Genomic DNA, 25645 nt, shown 5'->3' with positions numbered 1-25645 from the left:
GGGCATCATCCAGCTCTGGCCTTCTGGGATTATTCAAGCCAGATTCCCCAGAACTTGACCTATGGTGAGTGTTAGTACCCTGGGCTACTGCACACAACCTTCCACGGGAAGGACTGTATCCCACCCTCCAAAAAAGTCAATTTCACTTACCTTACTGTCTCCCAGACCACCTCTGTTGCTCCTCCATGCAGTCCCAGATTCTTCAGTCTGTGCGGTAAGAAGGCCTATGGGTGACCCCCACATCAATGTTTTGCTTTCTGAGAGAAATGAGGCCTGTCTTGAAGTAGGACATTGATGAAGAGCTGATAGCCAGGCTGCTGGCCAGCTGGGACCCCCTGGAAGCACTGGGCCCTGGGATCCCACCTTCCCTCTAGCATCTCTAAAAGGGATTTAGAAATAACTCTAAAGACCTCCTCCATTTGCTTTCTCCTATTTCTCTCTTGATCTGTGTACTTCCCACTCCCCTTCCCAGTGTAATGGGATCCATCAGCACTGCTCCAGCTGAGAAGAGTAAAGATGGTGCATGTGCATTTAAAAGGCATGGTGAGGGGTACCTGGCTGGCAACACTTGATCTTGGGGTTGTGAGTTCGAGCCCCACATTGGGTATAGAGATTAGTTTTAAAATATCTTTTTTTTTTTTTTAAAGATTTTATTTATTTATTCACAAGAGACACAGAGAGAGAGGCAGAGACATAGGCAGATGGAGAAGCAGGTTCCCTGTGGGGAGCCCGATGTGGGACTTGATGAGGGACTCGATCCCAGGACCCTGGTATCACAATCTGAGCTGGAGGCAGATGCTCAACCACTGAGCCACCCTGGTGTCCCTAAAAAAAATATATATATATATATATATATATATATATATATAAAATAATAATAATAATAATAATAATCGTTAAAAGGCATAGTGATCACTAGGAGCTCGCATGGGTTCACCAAGAACAAACCTTGGTCCCCTTCCCTTTTTTTGATACAATGTCTGAATTATCAGATCAGGAATGAGCCCTAGATATATTTTTAAGTTCCAGCACGGGCATGTCATAAGCTCTCATGCACTTTCAGGAGAGGAACTGAAGTGCTCAGCTGGACCCGTATGATAGCATCGTGTCACATGACACTGGTCTGACTCTGTGCACGTCCCAGTTGTGATAACTGGGATTCTGCATTTTCCAGGACTCAGTATCCACCTAGAATCTCTGCTCTATTAGAGGGTTCTTATCATGGTAGCCTGGCCTTTATTCCTCTCGGCAAGAATGTCAGAGCTTTTAGAATATTGCTTCTCCTCGATTACTTATCGCCATTGAGTAGCCTGCTGGCTAGAATGTGCGCCCTGACTTGATGAGAGAGTATTTTTTTTTTAATTTTTATTTATTTATGATAGTCACAGAGAGAGAGAAAGAGAGGCAGAGACACAGGCAGAGGGAGAAGCAGGCTCCATGCACCGGGAGCCTGATGTGGGATTCGATCCCGGGTCTCCAGGATCGCGCCCTGGGCCAAAGGCAGGCGCAAAACCACTGTGCCACCCAGGGATCCCGAGAGAGTACTTTTTTTAAAGATTTTATTTATCTATTCATGAGAAACACACATACACACACAGAGGCAGAGACACAGGCAGAGGGAGAAGCAGGCTCCATGCAGGGAGCCCGACGTGGGACTCCATCCCGGGTCTCCAGGATCAGGCCCTGGGCTGAAGGCGGTGCTAAACCGCTGAGCCCCCCGGGCTGCCCCTTGACGAGAGAGTACTGACTGTAAGTACTTCTGCAGCCGAGTGTAGGCTTCCAGGGCTGCTGTAGTTGCTCTAAAGTTCTCTGACATTATTTCCACCCAGAGGTGGGGTCTATGGTCCTCCCGTTGAATCTGATAGTCTTGGATGACTCTGATCAGTAGAGGATGCAGAAAGTGATACTCTGACTTCCAAGGCTTGGTTCATAAAAGGTCCCACAGCTTCTGGAATACTTGCTCTTAGAGACCAGCTGCTACGCTGTGAGACACCCGAGCCACATGGAGAAGCCACACGCAGGTCTAAGTGGATCGGTTCTAGCTGAGTCTTTAGGTCATCCCAACACTGGTACAAGATGTGAACAAAGAAGCCTATCTTCTGCCTTCTTCCTTCCTTAGTATACAAATTGCTTTTATTTTTATCGATATTTTGTTCATTTGGATTTATTAAAAACATTAACAATTTAAATTTTAGTTGACACATATTAGTTTCAGGCATACAACATAGTGACTTGACAATTATAGCGAACATTTCATAATGTATATAAGTGTAGTATAACACAGGGTTATTACAATATAATTGACTGTACTTTCTTCTGTGATTTGCTTATTTTATAACAGGAGGTTTGTACCTTTTAATCCCTTTCACCTATTTTCCTTATCCTCCTACCCTCCCAAAGAAGCCTTTAGATAACTCTAGCCTCCAACTGTTTAGGTCACCCTCCCTCCCCTTGTAGTCTACTTTGCCCAGCTGGAGCTGATAAAAGCCATATCTGATATGTTCTTTCTTTTTTTTTTTAGATTTATTTATTTATCAGAGAGAGAGAGAGAGCACACAGAGGGAGAGGGAGAAGCAGACTCCCCACTGAGCAGGGAGTCCAACATGGGGCTCGATCTCAGGACTCTGGGATTGTGACCTGAGCCAAGGCAGATGTCTAACCAACCAAACCACACAGGCGCCCCATCTCTGGTATGTTCTGTCCAAATTCCTGGCTCACAGAATCTGTGAGCATAATAAAATGGTTGGCATTTTATATCACTAAGTTTGAGGTGGTTTGTTCCATAGCAAACTGGAAAACCACCATGTCCTTCTGCCATTAGCATGAAGATGAGGAGATCAATGTCAGCTTCTAGGAGGGAAGTCTCTAGTAGCAGGCTACAGAACCCATTCCTATCCAACCTCTTTAGTGACGACTTACAGGGAGCCACAACAGCCGCAACAGTAAAAACAACAGAAGGATCATTTGAAAGTTGTGGGCATCATGGGGTACCTGGGTATCTCAGCTGGTTAAGCATCTGCCTTCAGCTCAGGTCATGATCCCAGGGTCCTAGGATCAAGCCCCATATTAGGCTTCATGCTCAGTGGGGAGCCTATTTCTCCCTTTCCCTCTGCCACTCCCCCTGCTTGTGCTCTCTGGCTCTCAAATAAATAAATAAAGTAAATAAATAATAAAATGTATTATTTATTGAAAATAAAAAAATTGTGGGCATCACACATTGAAATACTGAGGCAGGACATAGGGGGCTGGGGTCAGCATCCTGAAGATCTCAAGTGGCTAAAATGAATCTAAATCCTGCACTTAGGTTTCAAATCCAAATGTGTATGTACAGGGTGGATTAGTGGTTAGCCAGGTGAAGGGAGGGTTGCCTATCCAGGGTAAGAGGAAACACCCAGAGTAACTGAGGGAGGGTCCTGTGGGTGGAGCCCAGGGGGTGTGACTCAAGATGAGACTGGTAAGTGGGTAGGGTCCTGTCAGAGGTCTCAAGGGCCATGGTAGGGAAGCTGTAAAAGGTGCTGGACCCTGGGGTGGGTTTACCCTGCATCCTTGCCCTCGGGAGCTCAGGGAGTCTAATGGGTCTGGCCTGTTACCATCTTGCATTGCCAATTCTCCTTGCGGATCTTAAAATGGTACAGAATTGATTAAGCTAAGGTAACTTGTAAATGTACGAAGCAAGAATCCAAGGATAAAAATGGCTGGGGTTCACATGAATTTATTCTGTTCAGATTCTGTTGGAGCTTCCCTACCATCCAGTCCAGTTACAGCCCTGGACGTACAGCATGTTGGAGTGACCCTGTGGGGAGACAGCTGGACTGGGGTCCTCCTGACTCCTATCCTGGGCAAACCCTGGCAGTGCTCATGCATTAGATTGTTGTGGGTCTCTCTCCATTCTCACTTGCTAAAGAGGCTGTGATAGGGAGGATCCTGGATGGGGATGCATTCCTGGGGCTACTTTATCTAACTGTGGTAGGATATGAGCACTGTAGGTACTTTTGTTTTGTTTTGTTTTATGTAGGGTCTGGTCTGGGCGCAGGGCATGGGCAGGGTAAAGACCCTGCCAGCATATGACCTCACAACCTCTGGGTGGCTCAGCAGAGGAGGGATATCATGGGTGCCAGAGGAGCATGGCCCCTTGCTCCCCATCAGAGTGGCCATACCATAGCAGGCTTGATCGTCCTCGAGACCTGCATGTCAGGGCTACAGAAAAAACTAGCTGGCTGAGCAGGTCGTGGCTGTGTATAGAAGGAGGGGCCTCCTCTATTTTTTTTTAAATATTTTATTTATTTATTCATGAGAGAGAGAGAGAGAGAGAGAGAGGCACAGACACAGGCAGAGGGAGAAGCAGGCTCCATGCAGGGAGTCTGATGTGGGACTCGATCTCAGGTCTCCAGGATCACACCCTGGGCTGAAGGCGGCGCTAAACCGCTGAGCCACTCGGGCTGTCTGAGGGGCCCCCTCTAAATTGACATCTGAGCCTCATGGGTTCCGGCAGTGGTGATGCTTTTTTTTTTTTAATTTTTATTTATTTTTATTTTTATTTTTATTTTAGTGGTGATGCTTTTGGAGACACCAAGCGAGAAGCAGAAGGTCCTTTTCTGTCCCTTGAAATTTAGGATGGAGGGGCCCATACTGAGATTGCCAACTTACTGGCCACCTGATGCTCTCCTTCACCTGCAGCTGCCACCTGTGTGAGGCTCCTCAAAGTCAGCCTGTGCCCATGACCAGGGGTTCACTTGTCACCAGTGCTCAGGGGCAGGAGAGAGATGACTGTGACCACTCTCTGAGCAGGTGATATGCCAGACTGAGACTTTTCCTAGAACCACCTTAGTTTAATTCCCATAGTAATCCTTTGAAACAGGTATTATTCCCGTTTTGGAGATAAGGAAACTCAATCTCTAAGAGGTTAATGGGCAGGTCACATTGCTGTTAGGGGCAGAGCCAGGACACAAACCTGCGTCTGCCTGACCCTAAACCCAGGGCTCATAGCCACCACACAGGCCACCTTTCAAAATGTTCTTTCAAGGAGAGCTACGGACCAGCAGATGGAGACCCCCTGGGAACATGAAGCAGTTGAAGGGTGGTCTCGAAGAGTATGGGCCTGGGAATAACCCTATGGGCCCGGTGAGATGCGGCATGGTGGCCCAGCAGAGTTCCTTCCTGCCTTCCCTCCTTCTCAACCACGCTCTGCTGAGGAGCGCGGGCTCTGTAGTCACCATCTGACCAGCTCTCAGGCCTCCCCCGCCTGAGGCTGGCAGAGAGAAGCCTCCAGATCCCCAAGACGGCATCCCCTGGGCTCCACTTCCAGGCTGACTGGGGCTGGAGGAGGACAGGAAGCAACCTGGGAGGTCAGGTGTGGGAAGAGGGCAGCCGAGTCTGACAGAACTGAGGAGGGCACTGAGGACACAAGGGGTGGGGGGGGCAGCCCAGAAGGGGGGCGGTTTTCCTCATGATGAGTGAGGCCCTGGGCTTCAGCTTTTGTGGCACAGAGCCCCACAGTGAGGGGCCACCTGAAGCTTGAGTTCTGGCAGAGGAAGGTGCCATCCTGGTGGCGAAGGTCCAGGGGCCCTCTGGGGACACAGAGGCCTGACAGTTCTCTCTCTGCAACATCACTTTCTTCTCTGTCAAGCAGACTGTTTTAAATTTTACAGGGATTTTGCCGGATATGGTGCCTGCGTGCAAAATCTGCTGGGGTGGACAGAAGGGTTGAAGAAGACTTGAGGCCGGTGGAGGATTTCAAAAGAACTCGGTTTGGATGAAAATTCTAGGAATGGAGTTGATTGGGCGAGAGACATGGAAGCTGGTAGAAACGCGGAGGTATTCCAGTCAGAAACACCTCAGGGCTCTCGCGCTCTCTCCCTGAGCAGAAAGGCATCAGAAAGCTCCCTACCTACTGATAGGGTAAGAATTCTGGAATACTTTGTTGGGTGAAAAAGCCTGGGGCACAATACCATGTATACATGGTATTATGCTACCTCAGTGCAAAAAAAAAGGAATGTAAAAGGAATTATCTGTAATCGTATTTGCTTGTAACTACACAAGCAAAATATGTAAGAAATGAATAAAGATAGGGATGTGGGTATAAGAACTGGACAGATGGGGGACAAGATAGGAGGAAGACATGACCTATTACCTTCTGCGTTTTTCTTTCTTTTTTTTTTTTTTAGAGTGAGGTGGAGAGAGGGGCAGAGGGAGAGGGAGAGAGAGAATCCTTTTGTATTTTTTTAAGATTATTTATTTATTTATTCATGAGAGACACACAGAGAGAGGCAGAGACACAGGCAGAGGGAGAAGCAGGCTCCTCACAGGGAGCCTGATGTGGGACTCAATCCCTGGACTGGGATCACGCCCTCAGCCAAAGGCAGACCCTCAACTGCTGAGCCACTCAGGCGATAGAGAATGTTAAGCAGGCTCCACACCCGGCACAGAGCCCAATGCGGGCCTTGAACTCATAACCCTGAGATCATGACTTGAGCTGAAATCAAGAGTCGGATGCTTACCTGATTGAATCACCCAGGTGCCCTTCTGTGTTTTTATTTCTGATCCTGTGGTTATATTACCTATCCAAAAAATAAAATAAAAATATACTTTTTTATTTTTGACAAAAAACCCAACCAATCCAAACCCTCAAATCAACAACCAAACCCTCTAACTCTAAGGTCATCAGCTGCCTCTCCTCTCTCTGCTCCTACTCCATTTTTGCTAACGTTTTCATGGCTTTCCTTGCTTGATTTTCAACCTGAGCCCGATTCCAGGCCTCCATCGTTAAAGCAAAACAAAGGTTTCCAAGCCTAAAATCTCTGTGGAATTGTTCTTGACTACATATAAACGTTGGCAATAGTTGGTCCCTTTCATCCCATCAGGACTGAGGCTCTGAAATCTGATTGTCCAACTCTCCTGGAGAAGGTAAGGCCATCCCTAGCTGTGGTAACCTGCTCCACACTCCAGTCATCTTCAGTGCGTTCTTGAACATTCCACGTGGATGCTCCCGTCTGGACCTGTCCATCTGCACCCAGTAGCTAGAGAAATGCACCTCTACCGTCGCCTGTTGAACAATCAGGGCTGGCCAACTTTACACTTCTTCAGTGATCTCTTGTTTCTTTCCTTGCCGGACTAAATGATCTCGATTCCCATTGCCGATTTTACAACCCAGTCATCACACTTCTTTGGAAATCACTCGGAGCATCTCTCCATATCTCAAGCCTCTGTTTTATAACAAGAGGCTAAGCCCTAAGTACATAGAGACCTGTGAAAAGATCACCATGCAGTTTCTCTCCTTCCTTGCTCGGATCCCTGTTGAACACTCAGGCCAGTCTCTTAGATGTTGTTGTTGTGGTTTTTTTTTTTTTTTTTTTTTTGCAGTTTACAGAGCACCACCATCCCCTCTACCTTGGCTCATCATATCTCTTTAGTGTCTTATTATTTCCACTGATTCAGGGTAAGCCTGGCCCACTGTAGTCTTTATTTAGATCATCTTTATTATACCTGTGGGTAGATCTTGTAAGCAGGCCTTGGCACAGCTTTATTTGTGGGTTTCCTTTTAAAAGGTCACTGTGAAACAGGAAATGTGACTAAGAAAATCTTCTTCTTCCATGAAATCTTCTTCATTAACTGGAAAAAGGCACCCGTCCCCTCTCCCCCAATACTTACTCATGGCCCAAACAGACACATTTCAAAAGAACACATAGTTCCCCAAACACTGAAAAGTGCACCATAAGGCTCACGTGTGAGGCGAGTGGTTATTTGTCAGGTTTGCGCTGTCTGGGGCCGCCCTCGCGCCGACACGTGCGGCCTGTCATGGTTCTGCGTAGCATGTGAGGCCGGTGGGCACCCGGGAGGGCTGGGAGGCCTGTGGCTGCCCGAGGGGGAGCGTGAGCATAAGAGCCAGAACAGCTGCCAGTGTTCCTATGCATCAGGGCCAAAGCGGATGGGCCCCGGCTCTCCTGGCTCTCCAGCCACATTTGCTCACTTAAACCACACGCCTATCTCCTTAAGCTTCTGGAGGGGCCCCTTGCATCTTTCTTGTAGTACAGAAGCCAGGTGATGTTGCAGCGGGGTGGGGGGGCAGAGGAGGGGGACGAACATGGGCATGCTGGGAGGGACCCTGGGCACATAGTCCAGGCTTCCTGATAGGGCTTTCCTGGGAGGCTACTGCACTTGGGATCACCTGGTTTGCAACCTCGCTTTGATTCCCTCAGCCATACAATAGAAAAACAATAGTCTTTCACTTATAGGGTTGTCATGAGATGAAAATAAATTAAAACACAGAAGGCACATCCAGGACAGTCTTGGTGTGCCACTCCTCTGTAACTTTTAGTTATTATTATTCTCATGGGTTCCTCCTTCCTATTTGATTCAAGAATTTGGCACCAGCCATGGGTTTTGTTGTGAAAATGGCCACATTGAGGTGCCATCTTATTCCTGGCCAGTCTCTGAGTGGCCAGTAGTTTGCCAGTTTGTCAGTTAAGAAAATCTGACAAAGGGTACCTGGGTGGCTCAGTGGTTGAGCATCTGCCTTTGGCTCAGGTCGTGATCCAAGGGTTTTAGGATCGAGTCCCCATTTGGGCCCCCTGCATGGAGCCTGCTTCTCCCTCTGACTGTGTCTCTGACTCTCTCTGTGTGTCTCTCATGAATAAATAAATAAAATCTTTTTTAAAAATCTGAAAAAAAATACAGATGGTTCAAATGCACAGTCAATACTGTTGGGGGCATATAGCCTTTGTAGACAGGCTATATGTATCAGGGAGCCGGGGGTCTGAGGAGGCCTGGTGCAGGGCTGCAAGCAGCTCCTTAAAGACAATGAATGAATGAGTGGTGTGGTGGGCCCTGGAGCCATCCCAGGCGTGGCCACTGATGTCGTGGAGAATGCAGATTGAGGTGCAGGATTTTGGGGCTCCATGAACTTAGACCAGATGCAGACATGGCGCATGGGAGGATGTGAGGGGAGTCTCAGCCAGACTTAGGGGTGCAGGGTCTCAGCTTGACTCACCCCTCCATCTGCTGCTCTCACTCCCAAAGCCTTTGTCTGTATGCTGGGAAATTCCTGGGGGATGGTTAAACCCCAGCTCTACAAGGCATGATACTCTTTTCCTGAGCTCTGAGTTGCTTCACTGGGCCTAACAGCTTCCTGAAAATGTAGTCTTGCTACACTGGAGGAAGGATAGGTCATCCACAGTGTGGGGACCCTGAGTCAGCAGGATTTAATAGGGGAAGCCAGAGCTGCAGCTGCATGTGTGAAGTTAACAAGGCCGAAGTTTTAATAAAATTGTTATTTCTATTGCATGTGTCTATGCATTAGGCACCAATCTGCATTCCTCCAATGTCAATGTAACCTTTTGTCTCTGTCCTCTTCCCCACCTGCTGACACACCAGGGTTGGGGACCCTCTGTCAGGGAGTGAAGCACACGTGCCCAGTACTGAGATACCTATTGCAGACCATCCCCTGCATCTAGCCACGGCTTAGGCCTGGCTTGTGTTCTGCTGTGCCACCAGATCGTTTTCTTTTCTCACCTACTCTTGGTGGATAGATGAGCTGTCCTTCCTCGAATGTACCTGGATGCATAATAATTACTTGGGTTGCTAGAATTGGAGGAGGTTGATGATTTCTGAAAAATTTGCTCTGATATCAATTACATCTCTTTTTAAAATTTATTTATTTATTTATTCATGATAGACACAGAGAGGCCAGAGATATAGGCAGAGGGAGAAGCAGGCTCCATGCAGGGAGCCCGATGCGGGACTCGATCCCAGGACTCCAGGATCATGACCTGAGCCAAAGGCAGTTGCTCAACCACTGAGCCATCCAGGTGCCCCCAATTACATCTCAGTAAGACTGGGAAACCTGCCCCCTACATACACACACATGGCACAAAGCTAGTATTCAATAAATACAAATAATTATGACCCCTCCCCCCCCACAGACAAGAAAAAGAAGAAAATGTGCTCTGTTTCTAAATGGGATCAAAATAATCCTTAAATTTTTTTTGATCCCTGCTTGGGATCCATTCTATATATATATATAATTTTTTTTTTAATTCATGAGAGACACACAGAGAGAGAGAGAGGCAGAGACACAGGTAGAGGGAGAAGCAGGCTCCATGCAGGGAGCCCGACGTGGGACTCAATCCCTGGTCTCCAGGACCATGCCCCGGGTTGAAGGCAGGTGCTAAACCACTGAGCCACCCGGGCTGCCCAGAATCCATTCCATAGTAAAACAAAATGACAATGGACCAAGTTTTCGTTGATTTTAAACTGATTTGCGATGAAACGAAATTCCCGAGTAAAAATAATTTTTGGTGAACTTAAAAGTGGGACTGCTAGTGGTGTTTCCCATTTATTAACCTAGTGTTTGAAAGCATCATGTCCTGATTTTCCTTTTTTCTCTCTCTCTCTCTCCGAGGTCCTTTACTTTTCTTCCAGAGTTTTTTGATGCAGATCTGGGTAGAAACGGCAGGGAGAGAAAAGTGGGAGTTGGTTGGTTTGGGGTTAGGAAATGGGAAAGAGTAGACCTTTCCAGTTCCCAGTATCCCTCTATCCTGAATGTCTTCTGAGTTCCAAAACGTGGCTCTGGGCTGCTTTTGGAATCTGCCTGTGCCCCAGGCCCTGGGGCCTCCTTCGTGGCACCCCCTCTCCGAGCCCCCTGGGGTGGACATGGGCCGAAGCGGACCCTGTGTGTCGGGGTGGTGGGAGCCTCACACCCTAATGGGACTGAGCTGGCCATAACGCCTGTCTCTCCCAATTAGTTCCCCAAAGGGAACAAAGCGTTATTTCTTTCCTCCCTCAGTTCCCAGGCACTGACTGGGGGGAAAACAATCCCTGGCAGCTCAGGGGTTAAAAATAAAACACAGCAAGGGGGAAAACAAGCCAGGCAGCTGCAGCGGCTCCTCAGAGCCCACTCCAGGCCAAACAGAGGCCCCGGCAGCTCCTTGGAGACTTGAACCCTGGGCGATGGAATTCTTCCTTGCATGGAGGCTATTGTCCTCTGGAAAGGGCCAGGGCCAGAGGAGGGCTGGGGGAGCACTGGTCTCCCCTAGCTCGCAGTCAGCGAGTTCCTGAGAGCCCAGGGGCTCCGTCCCACCCAGCTGGGGTGGGGGAAAAGGCACTGGGGGCACAGTCCACCCCTCCCCCTCTGAGAAAAAGGGGGGGTCTGTTGGGGGGGCTTGCAGAGGCCTGGGCACCAGTTGTTACCCTACTCCTCAGCCTCAACCAGCCAGTCACTGGGATGGAATAAAAGGCTTGGTTCCCTTGGCAACGGCAGGGTCTATGGTCTTTCACAGAGTACAAGATGGGCTTGGGGGTGGGGGTTGAGGGGACAGCATGGGGGAGAGGTGGGGGGAAGAGGGGGATGGGCAGCCTGTTTACCAGCCTTGTTTGAGGGAAGCTTTTGTAGGTTCTGGCCTGGGAAATGCAGGATACCCTAAGTGTGGGGGATGCTCTTAACTGCTTCCCAGTTTCAAGCCACAGTTGGTGGTCCATAGCGGGAACAGGACTGTGTAGGCCTCACGTTGACTTCCTAGACGGCTCAGGAGAGTCAAGTAGAGCCTACCTTTCTAGGTACCAAGGCCTGGACCTGTTTTATGACTAGAGACCCCTGGAAGTGTTGATAGATGCTTGAGCCCATAGAGAGCTATTTGTGAAACCGAGATTAGAATAGCAGGCGCCTGTCTCCTGGGTCTGATCTCGATGGACCAGACAAAGCTATTTTTAATATCAAGCTAGTGGGTTGCTGAAATAATGACAAAGTGCAGAGCCTGGGCTGACTTTGTCTCAAGCACTAGTCTCTGTGAAAGGAGTTAAAAAATCTATTCACATACCAAACAGATGCGTTTAGCCTCAGTGAAAACAAGTGATAAGGGACAGAAGACCTTGACCCAGGGTTTTGGGATTAGAGGTCCCAGCGTGTTGTCACTAGCACGGAGGTGTACGGGACTCTTGGTGTAACCTTTTCTGGGGTTTTAGATTGTGAGAGCTTGAAACCCGGCATTGACAGCAACAGTACATTTACGATGCCTTTAAAAGGGCGGCATCTACCAACCAAATAGAACAAGAGTCAATAAACTGATATGGTGGCTTAAGAAGAGAGATGACTAGTGTAAATCCGCACACTGTTCAGGAGTCTTAAAGTGATTTATTTAAAAAAAAAAAAGAAAAACAAAAAACCACCCAGATTCCTATCTGCTATAGTCAGGCAGGTTTGGAGACAATGAAAACTAGGTTAATGGTTGCTTCTAGTGGAAGGCTTGCTTAATTCTTCTGCTTTTGCCTGAGGATTTGCGGGTGAGGAGGGGTCAAGGGAGAGGTGACAGAGTTTTCCCGAAAGAGTGGCCAGGGCCATCATCATTGAAGTACTTCCTCACGCACACCAGGGTCAATTCCTTCAAAGCTCAACTCCAGTGGGTGGGTCTCATCTGAAAGACACAATTTGAGGAAACCTAGAGGGTGGGTCGTAAGATGAGGAAACACCTGGGTGGCAGGTTCTCGATAAGGAAACAATCCTGAGATACCACTGCGGCTGCTTTGCATGCATGACCTGTGGCCAATCAGACAGCCGCCTGCTTTAATAATCATCATCAAAATAATAATAATAATAATAATAAAAAAAAGGAATCACTTATCACCTAATTAATTTACTTACCAGCTGGCAGATTGGCAGAGAATAAGTGCCGGCAATGCACAATAATAACCCATTTAGAAAAAATGCAAAGAATGGAAGCCCAGAGAAGAGAAACTAGCACGGGCTTGCCATGTATGTGTAGCCATTCATGTGCATACAGTCTCATTTAAGTTTAATGACAATTCAGTGAAGTTGGTGGTGTGATTATTATTCCCATTTTGTCGACGAGAAAACTGAGGCCTGAGCAGGTTAATTCACTTGAGCAAGATCCCATAGCTGAAGGTAGAGAGAATTGGGTTTTGAATCCTATCTGATGATCTTAGATCCATATAACAGCCACTTTCAGATATGAAATCTCACTTGATTCTCAAAACCACTTATTAAGGCAGGAGATTATTTCTGTTTATAGCCTCAGAAGCTGAAGGTCATGGAGTTTAAGTGACTTGACCTAATCACAAGACCAGTATGTGGTAAAGCTGTGACTGCTCTGGGGCTTTTCCCACTGTGGCATGTGGCCTGGTCTCGAGTTCCATTCTTCATAACTCTAAGAAGATTTTAACGTCCGCCATTCACTCATTCATTTATTCATGAATTCATTTATTCATTTAATATTTCATATTATTCATTTATTACTACATTTATTCATGTAGTCATTCAGCTAATATCTGCTGAGAACCTGTCACAAACCAGGCATCGAGGGGAACAGAGAACGAATGAGATTTTTAAAAAGTCTCTGAGTAAAAGGATTTTGTAACCTCACCGTCCTGTGTCTGTAGTTGTGGCTGTCAGTGGAAATCTTCCGACATCAATGAGCTGAACCGTGTCTCATTCAACAAGCTGATACATTTACAATGGGAGAAGGCAAACAGCAGGCATTACTGAATCACAGACAATCCCGGGACACCTCACTCTTTAAGATGGACACAGTCATTCAGCAAGCTTTGGCTGCACTCACGGTGACACTGGAGTGGAGGCAGAGGGAAATGAGTCCTGGCCAAGGCTCCCTGGGGCCCACGTTCACACAGCACCCCCAGCCTAGCAAGCATTCCTGTGTCACTGGGTCCGTGGACTCCGTTGTGAGGGGGCCCTCCCAGGGACAAACTTCCTCCCCCTATCTGATTTCACGGGCCAGCTACTTCCTGAACAGACCCAAATACTTATCAGATGCCTACACTTAACGTCGGCCCGAGTCAGGCTTTATGGGCCCTACTCACCCATCTGCGCAGGATTACTTTTTCAAGCAGATTTCTCACATGCAACTACCACTACCATGGGGAAAACCTCGCTCCCCAAGTGACACAAGTCACCATAATATGTCAAGGGAGATCAGAGCCACTTAAAGATAAACGGGATGTGGTAGTTGCCTGCGAAGAGCATGCAGTTTCAGGTGGGCCCATGAACAAAATTTCATCCTGTCCATGTGGCCTGACATTTATTCATTCATCTGGGTCACTGTGCAGGTTTTATTAGAGCACAAGGTGGAGGGAAGCTAAGGAGTTTCTACAAGGAAAACAGAGGTGATCAAGGAATGGGGGGTTGGGAGGCAGGCAGGCCTTTGAAGAGAAAGTGTTGATTGAGGTATTCATTCAACACTTACATATATTGAGTGTTTTCCCTGGGACCTGGTCCTGCTCATGTTTACGTACCACCCAGTGCTTAGTAGGATCCTGTGAATTGAGGGCAGCACCAGGTCGAACAGGCTCTCTTGGAAACAGGGGTTGACCTCTGAGAAGGTAGAGACTGGATGGGGAGGAAACATGAATGCCTAATGCTAACCTCCACCTCCATCTGCAAGGGGTTTGCTGCTGAAAGGCACCCGGGAGACACTGATAGACACAGTTGCCCTCTGTGACAGGAAATAGTCTAAATTTTAGAGACTCGATTAGGAAACCCTTCACATTCTTTTTGTAAATGTTAATGGCACTGTTATTCATAAATGAGACCCAAACTTTTTTTTGTAATCTTTCACATTTTGCTCTCACTTAATTTTATTGTTTGGGATCTCTGCCTCTTTTTTCTTCTGCCTAGCTTCCCCTTCTTCTTCTTCTTTTTTAAAAGATTATTTATTTGGGAGAGATAGAGAGAACAGGAGCAGTGGGGAGAGGGAGAAGCAGGCTCCCTGATGAGCAGGGAGCCAGACGACCTGGGGCTCCATCCCAGATCCCAGGACCCAGAGATCATGCCCAACCACCTGAGCCACCCAGGCACCCCTTAGTTTCCCCTTCTTAAGTAGGACTGCTAGATTTAGCAAATCAAAATACAGTACACCAAGTTGTAATTTCAGATTAACGACAAATACATTTTTTAGTTTAAGTATGTCCCAAAGAATGCATGGGATATGCTTACACTGAATAATTATTTGTTGTTTGTCTGAAATTAAAATTTAACCTATGTGTCATGTATCTTATCTGATGACACTTCCCCCCTGCCTTCCACGCCTGAACCTCTTTGGGTTTATTTATTTGGATTTTTATTGCCCGTATCAGCTTGTCTCAGGGCAAAGAGTTTCCAGGTTTGTTATCTTCTGTGTGAAGGAGTGTCATGAGTTGTCTTCACCTTTCTTCACTGTCTGTCCCTTTGCCAGAGATTTCAGAAAATGATGTGTTTCTGTGGAGTTTATTTTCTCTTTAATTCTATGGAGGTCCATGTTCACATTTGCCTTTCCAAATAGGAAAGTGCTAAGTACATCAGATGTTCCCATGACCAGCTTCTGTATTTCTCCCATTCTTTCTTTTTTTTGGTGGTGGTGGTGGGGTCATCATTCCTCAGGTATTTGATAGAGACTTTAGGATGAATAACATTTGATAGTACCGTGAATCTAGAGGCAAAGACCCAAGGGGATTAAATGTCAGCAGGATGAGATTCAAGATTCTCTGAGGTTTCCTTCCTGATAATGCCCACATTAGCCAAGAACCAATGTTTCCTGGGCAGATAGAAGATTGATAAGGGCTGTAAGGCAGCGCAGGTCCACTCGATAGAATCCTTGAAGTCTGTGTATTTTGCCTTTTCCTGTTGTGTGTTGTTTGTGTTATATGTGTGTGTGGGATGTGTGTGTGTGTGTGTGTGTGTGTGTGTGTGTGTGTGAGTCTGATAACAATCGAATAAAACAACTGAGAGAGTAGAGGAGGTAATACAGGTAAGAAAGATAATGTGCTCCTGACAGTGCTTTCAACACAAGATACTACACAGTAGAGATGTGTTTGAGGCTTAAATTATGATTCTTCTCTCTCTTCTGTTTTCCAAACCATGCAATATAGTTCTTGGAGTTTTTAAAAAAGATTTTATTTTTGGGGTGCCTGGGTGACTCAGTCAGTTGAGCACCGACTCTTGGTTTCAGATGAGGTCATGATCACAGGATGGTGGGATCAAGCCCCGAGTCAGTGTCCCTAGATTTCTCTAATTTAAAAATAAACCTGGGGGCAGCCCGGGTGGCGCAGCGGTTTAGCGCCGCCTGTAGCCCAGGGTGTGATCCTGGAGACCCGGATCGAGTCCCACATCAGGCTCCTTGCATGGAGCCTGCTTCTCCGTCTGCCTGTGTCTCTGCCTCTCTCTCTCTCTCTCTCTCTCCTCTCTCTCTCTCTCTCTGTGTGTTTCTCATGAATAAATAAATAAATCTTAAAAAAAATAAAATAAAAATAAACCGGGGGTGCCTGGCTGGCTCAGTCGTTGTGATCTCAGGGTTGTGAGTTCAAGCCCCGTGTTGGGGATACAGCTTATTTAAAAAAAAAAACCACACACACACATCTTTTGTTATTTATTTTTATTTTTAAAAGATTTTATTTATTTGAGAGAAAAATAGAAAGAAATAGGGAGAGAAAGCACGAGGCGGGGCGTAGTGGGAGAAGGAGAAGCAGGTGGGGCTTGATCCCAGGACTCTGGGATCGTAACTTAAGCCAAAGGCAGATGCTTAACCAACTGAACCACCGAGGTGCGCCTAAGTCTTTTAAAAAATAAAAATAAAACCAAAAATTTGAAAGTGTTCTTAAATATTCAATTTTTAAAAAATGCAAAGTCTTGCTATTAAAATACCATTGACTATAAAAAGAAAACATGACATTATAAAATTATCAAAACATGTAAATGCTTTGTAAACCTCACATATTATTTTCTGAGTAACTGTTCCATGATTCCATGACGAAATGGTAGTGCTGCTGGAACTGGAACTCATGTCTGCCTGGCTGAAAACCCAAGCCCTTCCACTGCATTGTAGTAGAATGTACTAGTTGAATCTTGTAGGAGTGTGTCTGTTCAGAGTCTCAGGAGTAATAATCACATGGATTTCAACACTTCATTATTAAATTATGTCTCTATACTCTGAAAGCTTACACTGCCTACCTGCACAATAATTGATTTTTCACTATTGATTCTTCTGCACAAAATTTATAGGGCTTGTGAATAAGCCAGCAATGGAAAGTCAATTATAATAACAGCCACTGTTTCCTGGATGCCGCATATCAGGTGCTGAGATGACATTTTAATCTGTTTCACTAATTTAATCCTTGCAACAATTCTGAGGTCAGTTCTAGCCGCATTTTATGGGGGGAGGAAATGGAGATTCAGAGTAAGATCCTACAGCAGTAGGTCAGGAGACTGAGATTCAGAATGAAGAGCCTAGTTAGGTGCAATGTGTTTCCTTGTATGCTAATCCTTTTAAAAATTCCATCACCCCTACAGAGGGTAGTAACTCTCTGCATTAGAAAAGGAGAGTACTTTCCTCCCATCCTCCTTCTCTAAGCTGTGAGTAAACAGTTCCCATCTTAATAAGATCCTTAAAAGAAGAGAATGAGAGAGGACAGCTCAGGAGGAGTCACAGTCCGCAGAGTCGACTTAACCCTTTGGATGCCTGCAGTTCAACTCAGAAACACTCACTTTCTGAAGGAGCTTCAAATCTGACATCTATCTGATGCACCCTTTTAAACTGCTCCTTCCCTTGGAGTTTGTATTGTGAAGGTTGCAGAGGAAATCTGCTTCTTCATTTCGTCCCAGGCCTCGGGAGGATCATTTTCCATATTAAACAAAGCATCATACATTCCTGAGAATGCCTCTCCCACAGACTTGTTTTGACAACCAGGAGGGAAGATGGGAGGCCCCAGAATGGGCTGCATGAGAACCCAAGAGGACCTAGGAGAGCCCTTTGCAAAACACTGGTTGATTATTTCCAGCTCCCTATCAAGCTGCACTTCTCAGAGAGCAGCACTTATCAAAGGGGAGACACCTGGTTCTCTAATAACCTTCCCCGTGTCGGAGGTGTGTTCGGAGCCTTTATCACCCTGATGGTGACCTGCGAATGTCCATGCTTCTGGCCAAAGGTTTGTTTATGTGTTTCACCGAATAGGCTGAGCATTTATCAACCATTATTGGTATTTCATAACTGTTCCTCTTGGTGTCGTAATTAGAATTCTTTTTGCATTCTCAAATTTTGACATATGATTGTTTTTGTATGGGATACTTTGGTTTCAAAACCACTCAGTTTTCCCCTTGTGTGTGTGTATGGGCATGTAAAAAGGAGCTCAGGAGATAGGGTTCTCCTAGGACTTTCAATCACAATGCTTTCTTTCCAGAAAGTCCATTTGGCACTGTTTTGGTAATAGAGTCTATCAGTAAGTTATGGGTTTCCCTGCCTTTATATCTCTGTGGCAGGCATTACTTCCCATTTTATATAGGCGAGGAGAGATTATTGCTTAAAATCTTAGTGATTTTGCTTCCTCTCCAGAATAGCATTTTTATCGTCATGTAGCAAGAATATCTACACAGATTTATTTGGTAAAGATTCTATTCAAAGGTCTGGGTACTGATTAACACTGATTGGCCTACTGAACAATGGGTGTAACCTAGGCTTGATAAACCAAATAAGACCTTTGTCTTGTTTTGCTGGCTGGCAAAACTGCCTGTGCCATAAAATCCTTTAGCCTCCAAGAGGAGGCCAGGATTCTTCTTGTTATGACCTGGTTTTTATTTCTTGTCCCTGATGGGCAGTTACATCAAGGGAGGTGCGTGCTGATAGGAAAGGCCTTAAGGACGTGTGTGTGTGTGTGTGTGTGTGTCCTTGTGAGTGTGTAGATGTCTATAACATAACACACTTGTGCACATGCTCACAAACATACCACCCACTGGGATCCCAGCTGTGGGAGATGGGATGGTGAAGCAGCCAGGTGAACATGGATTGTTTGTGCCCACTTCTCGCTCCAAAGTATTCACTTCCTCTTCCTCACCTGCACTGGTCTGGGTCACTTTGCTCAGGTGGATGAAACAAAGGACTAAGGAAATTCCAGCTCAAGTAGTTTCCTGAAAGAGCTACTCTGGTATCCTCATTGATATCTGGAGGATAGTGAGTTTGCGTATGAGAATAGACTAACACAAACCCACCCCTCTCTTGGGAAAACTGCTTGGGCTTGTTCCAGAATGGGGTCACCAGTGTCATGCTTATTTCCTAAAAATACCTCTACTTGCTAAAAACTAAAAAAAAAAAAAAAAAAAAAAAACCCAAACCCCGAAATCCTAATATGCCATAGTGTAGGTTTTACAGCCCTCAGGATCCTCCCTGTATCTTTGCGTGTATCCTTGAGAGTGAGTTCCTTGCCCCAATTCCTGACATGGATCTGGTCTTCAAGAGGAGAGAGACCAAAAGCATTAGGAAGACCCCACTCCAGTGAATTTGATGCCTGTCTGTGGCTACTTTTTAGAATGTATTATTTGGAGGAACTGAGGATGCTTGAGGGAGGGGGACTCTCAAAGGGGATCAAGCTTATAGCTTTAAAATACCCAAAGGGCTGCCATGGTGAAGAGGAAATAGACTTATTTAAGGGTGGAAGGGTTGAAGTTTCTGGAAGGAGTATTTTGGTTCGATATAAGAACAATTGTCTAACAACCACCCAGCAATGAATGGAAAGCTTCCTTGAAGGTGCAGAGAAAGGGCCCAGTCTCAGGACACTGCAAGCAGAGGAAAACAGGGATGTTGTAATGTGGATTCCAGAAGTACATGAGGTTCAGCTGATGACCTCCAATGTTCCTTCCAGCTCTAAGATTATATGATTCTATATCTGTAATTTTCCATTTCCCTATTAAGAAGAAAATTTTCCACATTCAAATTTGTTTTAGTATTTGATAACGGTTGTAGGATGATTTCAGCTCTCGTTGCTCTAACATGGGGCTTACTCCTTTGCATTATGGCTTAGCAAGACATAAGCACATCAGTGCTATTTGTTGGACAGAGGAGATGGGAGTTTACTGTGGAGTGGGAAAGTGCTGGTTACATGAGTCCTACTTTGGAGAAGTTGAGAACTCCGTATCTTGTCTCCTACCCAGTTTCTTTCTTCCTTCCCTCCTTCCTTCCTTCTTCTTCCTTCCTTTCTTTCTTTCTTTCTTTCTTTCTTTCTTTCTTCTTTCTTTCTTTCTTTCTTTCTTTCTTTCTTTCTCTCTCTCTCTCTTTCTTTCTTTCTTTCTTTCTTTCTTTTTAAAGATTTTTAAATTTATTTATTCATGTGAGACACAGAGAGAGGGAGAGGGGCAGAGACACAGGCAGAGGGAGAAGCAGGCTCCATGCAGGGACCTCGATGTGGGACTCGATCCTGGGAATTCAGGACCTCGCCCTGGGCTGAAGGCAGGCGCTAAACCACTGAGCCACCCAGGGATTCCTTCCTACCTAGTTTCTGAAATTCCTCCACCCAAAGGATATCTTATCCCAGTCTTGGGTGGTGGACACAACAAAAGCAGTCTGGAGCCTGACTGTTCATTATGTCTACTACCTCGACAGTTCCTCTATCATTCTTCCCACCCCCCACAATTCCATATCCTTCTCATGGACCCTGCATAATACAGATTTCCTCAGGAATCTTTGGAAACTCTTACCTAACTTGAGGACAGACTGAACTTTCCTTAAAAACTCTCTTTCAAGTGCTCCTTCCATTGAGCTATTATAAAGAATAAAAACCTTCTATTTAAAAAAAAACCCAAAGAGAAACACTAGCACTAAGCACCTATCAAATGCTAGATTAAAACTTTGACTTTAACTCTTAAGTGGAATGTTCTTTTGCTTCAACATAGTTAAATCTTTGCCTTGAAGCAAAGATTGGTTGATTTTCTTTTTCTTTACAGTTACTTTACGAATATCCTTTCTCTCTCTCTTGGGTTAAGGATATGTTGCAAAGAGAGTTCTAGGAGTTGAAAGTAAAACCTGATAATTCAAAAATGAATAAACTCATACAAACTGATTTTATATCAGTGTTCACTTCAATTAGTAGTGTATCAAGGATCTGAGATATAAAGACCTCACCCTTGATAGAATCCACTGGGGGAACCAACCCTCAGCTCTTCTAGTGATAAGCAAGGAGAGGTAAGTATTAGCTGTCAAATCCCTTTAGCTAAATTTCAGACGAAAGGCAACGAACAAAGGTATTCAACATAACTAGTCACCAGAGGACTATGAATCAAAGAGACCTTGAGATACGCATCTATCAGAATGGCTAAAACTGAAAACGAATGAGATATTCAAGTGCTGGGGAGGATGTAGAGCTACTTGCAAACTCTCATGCACTGCTGGTGGGAATGTAAATTGGTACAACCCCTTTGGGAAACTGCTAGGCAACATCTAGTAAAGCTAGAATGCCCACGATCCAGCATTCCACTCCTAGGTATATACCTAAGAGAAAGGAGTTCATAAGAAATGTGTACAAGACTGTATTTGCAGTTTTATTCATAGTATCCCCAAATGGGAACCACCACAAATGTCCACCAGTAGGAGAATGGATGAATAGATTGCAAGGCAGCCATGCAGTGGACTCCAACACGGAAATAAAAAAGAACAAACAGCTGAAATGACTGACACTGCAACATTTTTTGAATGAAAGAAGCCAGGCCCCAAGGAGTATTTCATTTAAAGAAAGTTCAAGAAGAAGAAAACAAATCTATGATGATGCAGAACTATGATGACTGTGGTAGGGGGTAGTAACAGGGAGGTGGGGTGAGGGAGATGTTCTGTATCTCAATCTGGGTGGGGATTTCATAGGTGTATGCATTAGCAAAAATCCATTACGCTGATAATTTAAGGTTAGTGCACTTGAAACAACGAGATACCACTTCATTCACTACCATGAGGAAAACAAAAAAGACAGTAACAAGTGTTTTGTTAGTAAGAATGAGCAGGAATTGGGGCACTCGTACATGGTTGGTGGGATTGTGAAGCAGTTTTTTTAGAAGATTATTTGGCAGTTCCTCACAAAGTTCAACATAGAACACCATATGGCCAGCAATTCTACTCCTAGGAATATACTCAAAAGAATTGAAAACATCTGTCCACACAAATACCTGGACATGAATGTTCATTGCAGCATTATTCACAATTGCCAAAAAGTGGTAACCACGTGCATGTCCATCAACTGATGAATGGATAAACAAAATGTGGTGTATCCGCATAGTGAAATACTCTTCAGCAATAAGAACAAATGAAGTATTAATATCTGCTACAATACGGATGGATCCTGGAAACATGTGTTGAATGATTCCATTCACATGAGATGTCTGGATGGTAGACAGAAAGTAAATTAATGGTTGCCGGGGGCCGGGAGAGGATGCAAGGAGGAAGAATTACTCATGAGTGCAGGGTTTCTTTCTGGGGGGATTAAAATGTTCTTAAATCAGTGACAATGGTTGCACATTTCTGTGAATATGGTAGAAACCATTGAACTGTACACTTTAGAAGGATGGCTCAGTCGGTTGAATGTCTGACTCTTGGTTTCACCTCCAGTTGTGATCTCAGGGTTGTGAGATGGAGCCTCAAATCAGGATCCCAGCTCAGTGGGGAGTCTGCTGGAGATTCTCTCTCCCTCTGCCCTGCCCCCCACTCACACGCTCTCTCTCTTTGTCATATTCTCTCTCTCTCAAATTAATAAATAAATAATTTTTAAAAGGGTACAGTTTATGGTATGGGAATTAAATTTCAATAAAGCTGTTTTTTAAAACAGATTAGTGCACTTTATTGTGTGTATTTGGACTTCGAAGAGAGAAGAATAAAGATGAATTCTTCGACTGAAAACAACAACAGGGAAAACCATGTGAGTTAAGAAAAAGAGAGAAGAGGCAGCCCGGGTGGCTCAGCGGTTTAGCACCGCCTTCGGCCCAGGGCGTGATCCTAAAGACCCGGGCTCCCTGCATGGAGCCTGCTTCTCCCTCTGCCTGTGTCTCTGCCTGTCTCTCTCTCTCTGTGTCTCTCATGAATGAATAAATAAAATCTTAAAAAAAAAAAAAAAAAAAAGAAAAGAGAGAAGAGAACTGATTTGCTTGAACATCTTCCGGAAGTGCCAAGTACTTTCTGTATAGCATTTCGTTTAGTTGTCACAGAAGTCCAATTACACAGGCATTTCCACATGAAAAGTGAGGAAACTGTCTTCTTCAGTAACTTGCTAAGGTTTCCAAAGCTGGGAGTTAGGATCCACAGCTATTTATCCTCCCATCCTCTCCCCCTCAGATGCATTCCTCCAAGGGCTGGCGTTGGCCTGGGAGCTGATTTTGTCTGGAATACTCATGTGGCAGAAGAGGACCCTGAGACCTAGATGGTGATGTGGCTTCTATAAGATCCCACCGCCAGCTTGTGGCCGGGCTGCATTAAACCCGGAGCTACCAACGTAGGATTCTTCTAATAGCTGATAAAATTAGTAGCACTATATTAAGCCCCAAATCAAGTGGCTTTGTTTAGTCCAGTCATCTCAGAGACCAATCTGGAAGGGCTCAGTAGAGTGAAAATGTGTTCCCCTGGAGCCCAGAACTCCCTCCTGGGATTCTCACTCAGAGCATTTCTTGTATAGGCCATCCGGGTGTTCGCTTCAGCTTTATTTGTGGCAGGTTAGTGATCTATCACCAAAGGAATGGGTAAGTTAACTGTGGTGGGCAAATACTATGGAATATTCCCAGCTCTTAGAAGCAGGGAACTACAGGCACATTCCATGATATGACAATTTTCTTACAGCCAGAAAAGAAAAAAAAAAAAAAAAGCAGGCAACCAAATGCTCCTTAGAGCAAACCACTCATAAATTAAAAAACATAACTCCCCACAAAATAATACCATATATTATTTTATAAGGAAATATGCATAAAGGCCATCTAGAAACACATTAGTGTAATAAGCTTTGGGGTGAGGACATTCTGTGGGCATGGTGATGCCTTGAGTAGTATAGCATGATTAACTCAATTCTTGACCTCTGAGGCCTTGGGGAAAAAATATTTTTATATCGGATATTTTATGGAGACAGAAATGTGTCTCCTTTATTTAATTGGTCGAGGCCTGAGTTCACCTAGAAGTATCTAAATCAAAATCTACGAACAATGCCTTTCGAAGTAAGGAGAAATTCCAAAGAGAGGGTGGTCCCTGCTTGGGTAGTTAGTGTTCTTCTGCAGATGCTGCTGGCCTTTCAAGGACAGCTCACAGGAGGCTCTTTCTCCTTCCTGCTTTGTCCTTGACATTCATGACAAGATCCTCTTGAAGGCAAACAACCACACTGTCTTCCTCAGAAAGCCCACCGGCCTGGAAATGGGTTCCAGGTGAGGAAAATGAAGGTACAGAGTAGGAACATGATTTGGCTACGGCAGGTATTATGGAGCTGAGTTATCTCCAAAATTTGTAGGTTGAAGTCCTAATCTCTCGTACCTCAGAATGTGACTATATTTGGAGACAGGGCTTTTAAAGAGGTAACTAAGTTAAAATGAGGTCATTAGGGAGGGCTTTAATCCAATCTGACTGGTGTCTTTATAGGAAAAGGAAATTTGGACACATAGACCAGCGGGAGTGAGGGTAGGAGACATGTGCAGAGAAAAGCCATGTGAGGACACAGTGAGAAGACCTCCATTTGCAAGCAAAGGAGACAGTGCTCAGAAGAAATAAAACCTACTGACACCTTGATTTTAGACTTTTAGCACCCAGAACTGTGAGAAAATAAATTCCCATTGTTTAAGCCACTCAGATCATTGTCAGCTGCCAATAATTTCCTTACAAGTGTCACAGGTCTGAGTAAATCTGTAAATCTGTTTAATTCTGTGAGATTTTATGGCAGCCCTAGCAAACAAATACAGTAGGAATTGGCAGAGCTGAGATGTAGCCTCAAGGGATTAAAAACAAGACTTGGTCCCCAGTCCTCTGATTAGTTAAGTTGTCCTGTAGGTCTTGCCTTAGCAAAACTCTGGAGAAATTTTCCTAAAAAAGACACCTCCGGGGCACCTGGGTAGGTCAGTCGGTTTAGCATCTGATTCTTGATCTCAGCACAGATCTTGATTTCAGGGCTGGAAGTCAAGCCCCATCTTGGGCTCAATGCTTGGGTGTGGAGCCTATTTTAGAAAAAAAAAAAGACACCCCCATCTCTTGGAGGTTGGAAGAGTTGACTAAGGTGGATCTCTGAGAAGAACAAGAAATGTTCAATGAACTCACCTAGCCTCTGCACCCTATAGTTAGGGAAGCCTTGAGCAGTTGGCTGACAGACAGGGCACCTGGCAGTTATGAGTCCCCAGGTGAGGGGCAGTCATCATACTTGGTGAGAGACATTTGGCTGGAAATACCTCTCAACTGACAATAATTCCTTTTTTTTTTTTTTTAGGATCTCTTTTTTTTTATTATCATTTTCTTTATTGGAGTTCAATTTGCCAACATATAGCATAACACCCAGTGCTCATCCCGTCAAGTGCCCCCCCCCCCATTGCCTGTCACCCAGTCACCCCAACCCCCTGCCCACCTCCCTTTCCATCACCCCTTGTTCATTTCCCAGAGTTAGGAGTCTCTCATGTTCAGTCACCCTCCCTGATATTTTCACTCATTTTCTCTTCTTTCCCCTTTATTCCCTTTCACTAATTTTTATATTCCCCAAATGAATGAGACCATATAACGTTTGTCCTTCTCGATTGACTTACTTCACTCAGCACAATACCCCCAGTTCCATCCATGTCGAAGCAAATGATGGGTATTTGTCGTTTCTAATGGCTGAGTAATATTCCGTTGTATACATAGACCACATCTTCTTTATCCATTCATCTTTCGATGGACACCGAGGCTCCTTC

General features: G+C 45.2%; 1 protein-coding gene across 1 annotated transcript in view; it reads right to left on the bottom strand.

Annotated features, from left to right (window-relative positions):
- Window positions 1-11087: 11087 nt before the first annotated feature.
- RAD51B (RAD51 paralog B) overlaps window positions 11088-25645 on the bottom strand; it is an 817007-nt gene continuing 802449 nt past the window's right edge. Inside the window, exon 12 of the transcript XR_007412387.1 lies at window positions 11088-11098. The gene's annotated coding sequence lies outside the window, so the exon portion shown is untranslated. The remainder of the gene's footprint in view (window positions 11099-25645) is intronic.

The sequence above is a fragment of the Canis lupus genome, chromosome 8 (assembly GCF_003254725.2).
Source record: "Canis lupus dingo isolate Sandy chromosome 8, ASM325472v2, whole genome shotgun sequence".
Classification (NCBI taxonomy): domain Eukaryota; kingdom Metazoa; phylum Chordata; class Mammalia; order Carnivora; family Canidae; genus Canis; species Canis lupus.
Note: the sequence above shows the minus strand (reverse complement) of the source record. Positions and strands in the feature narration are given on the sequence as shown.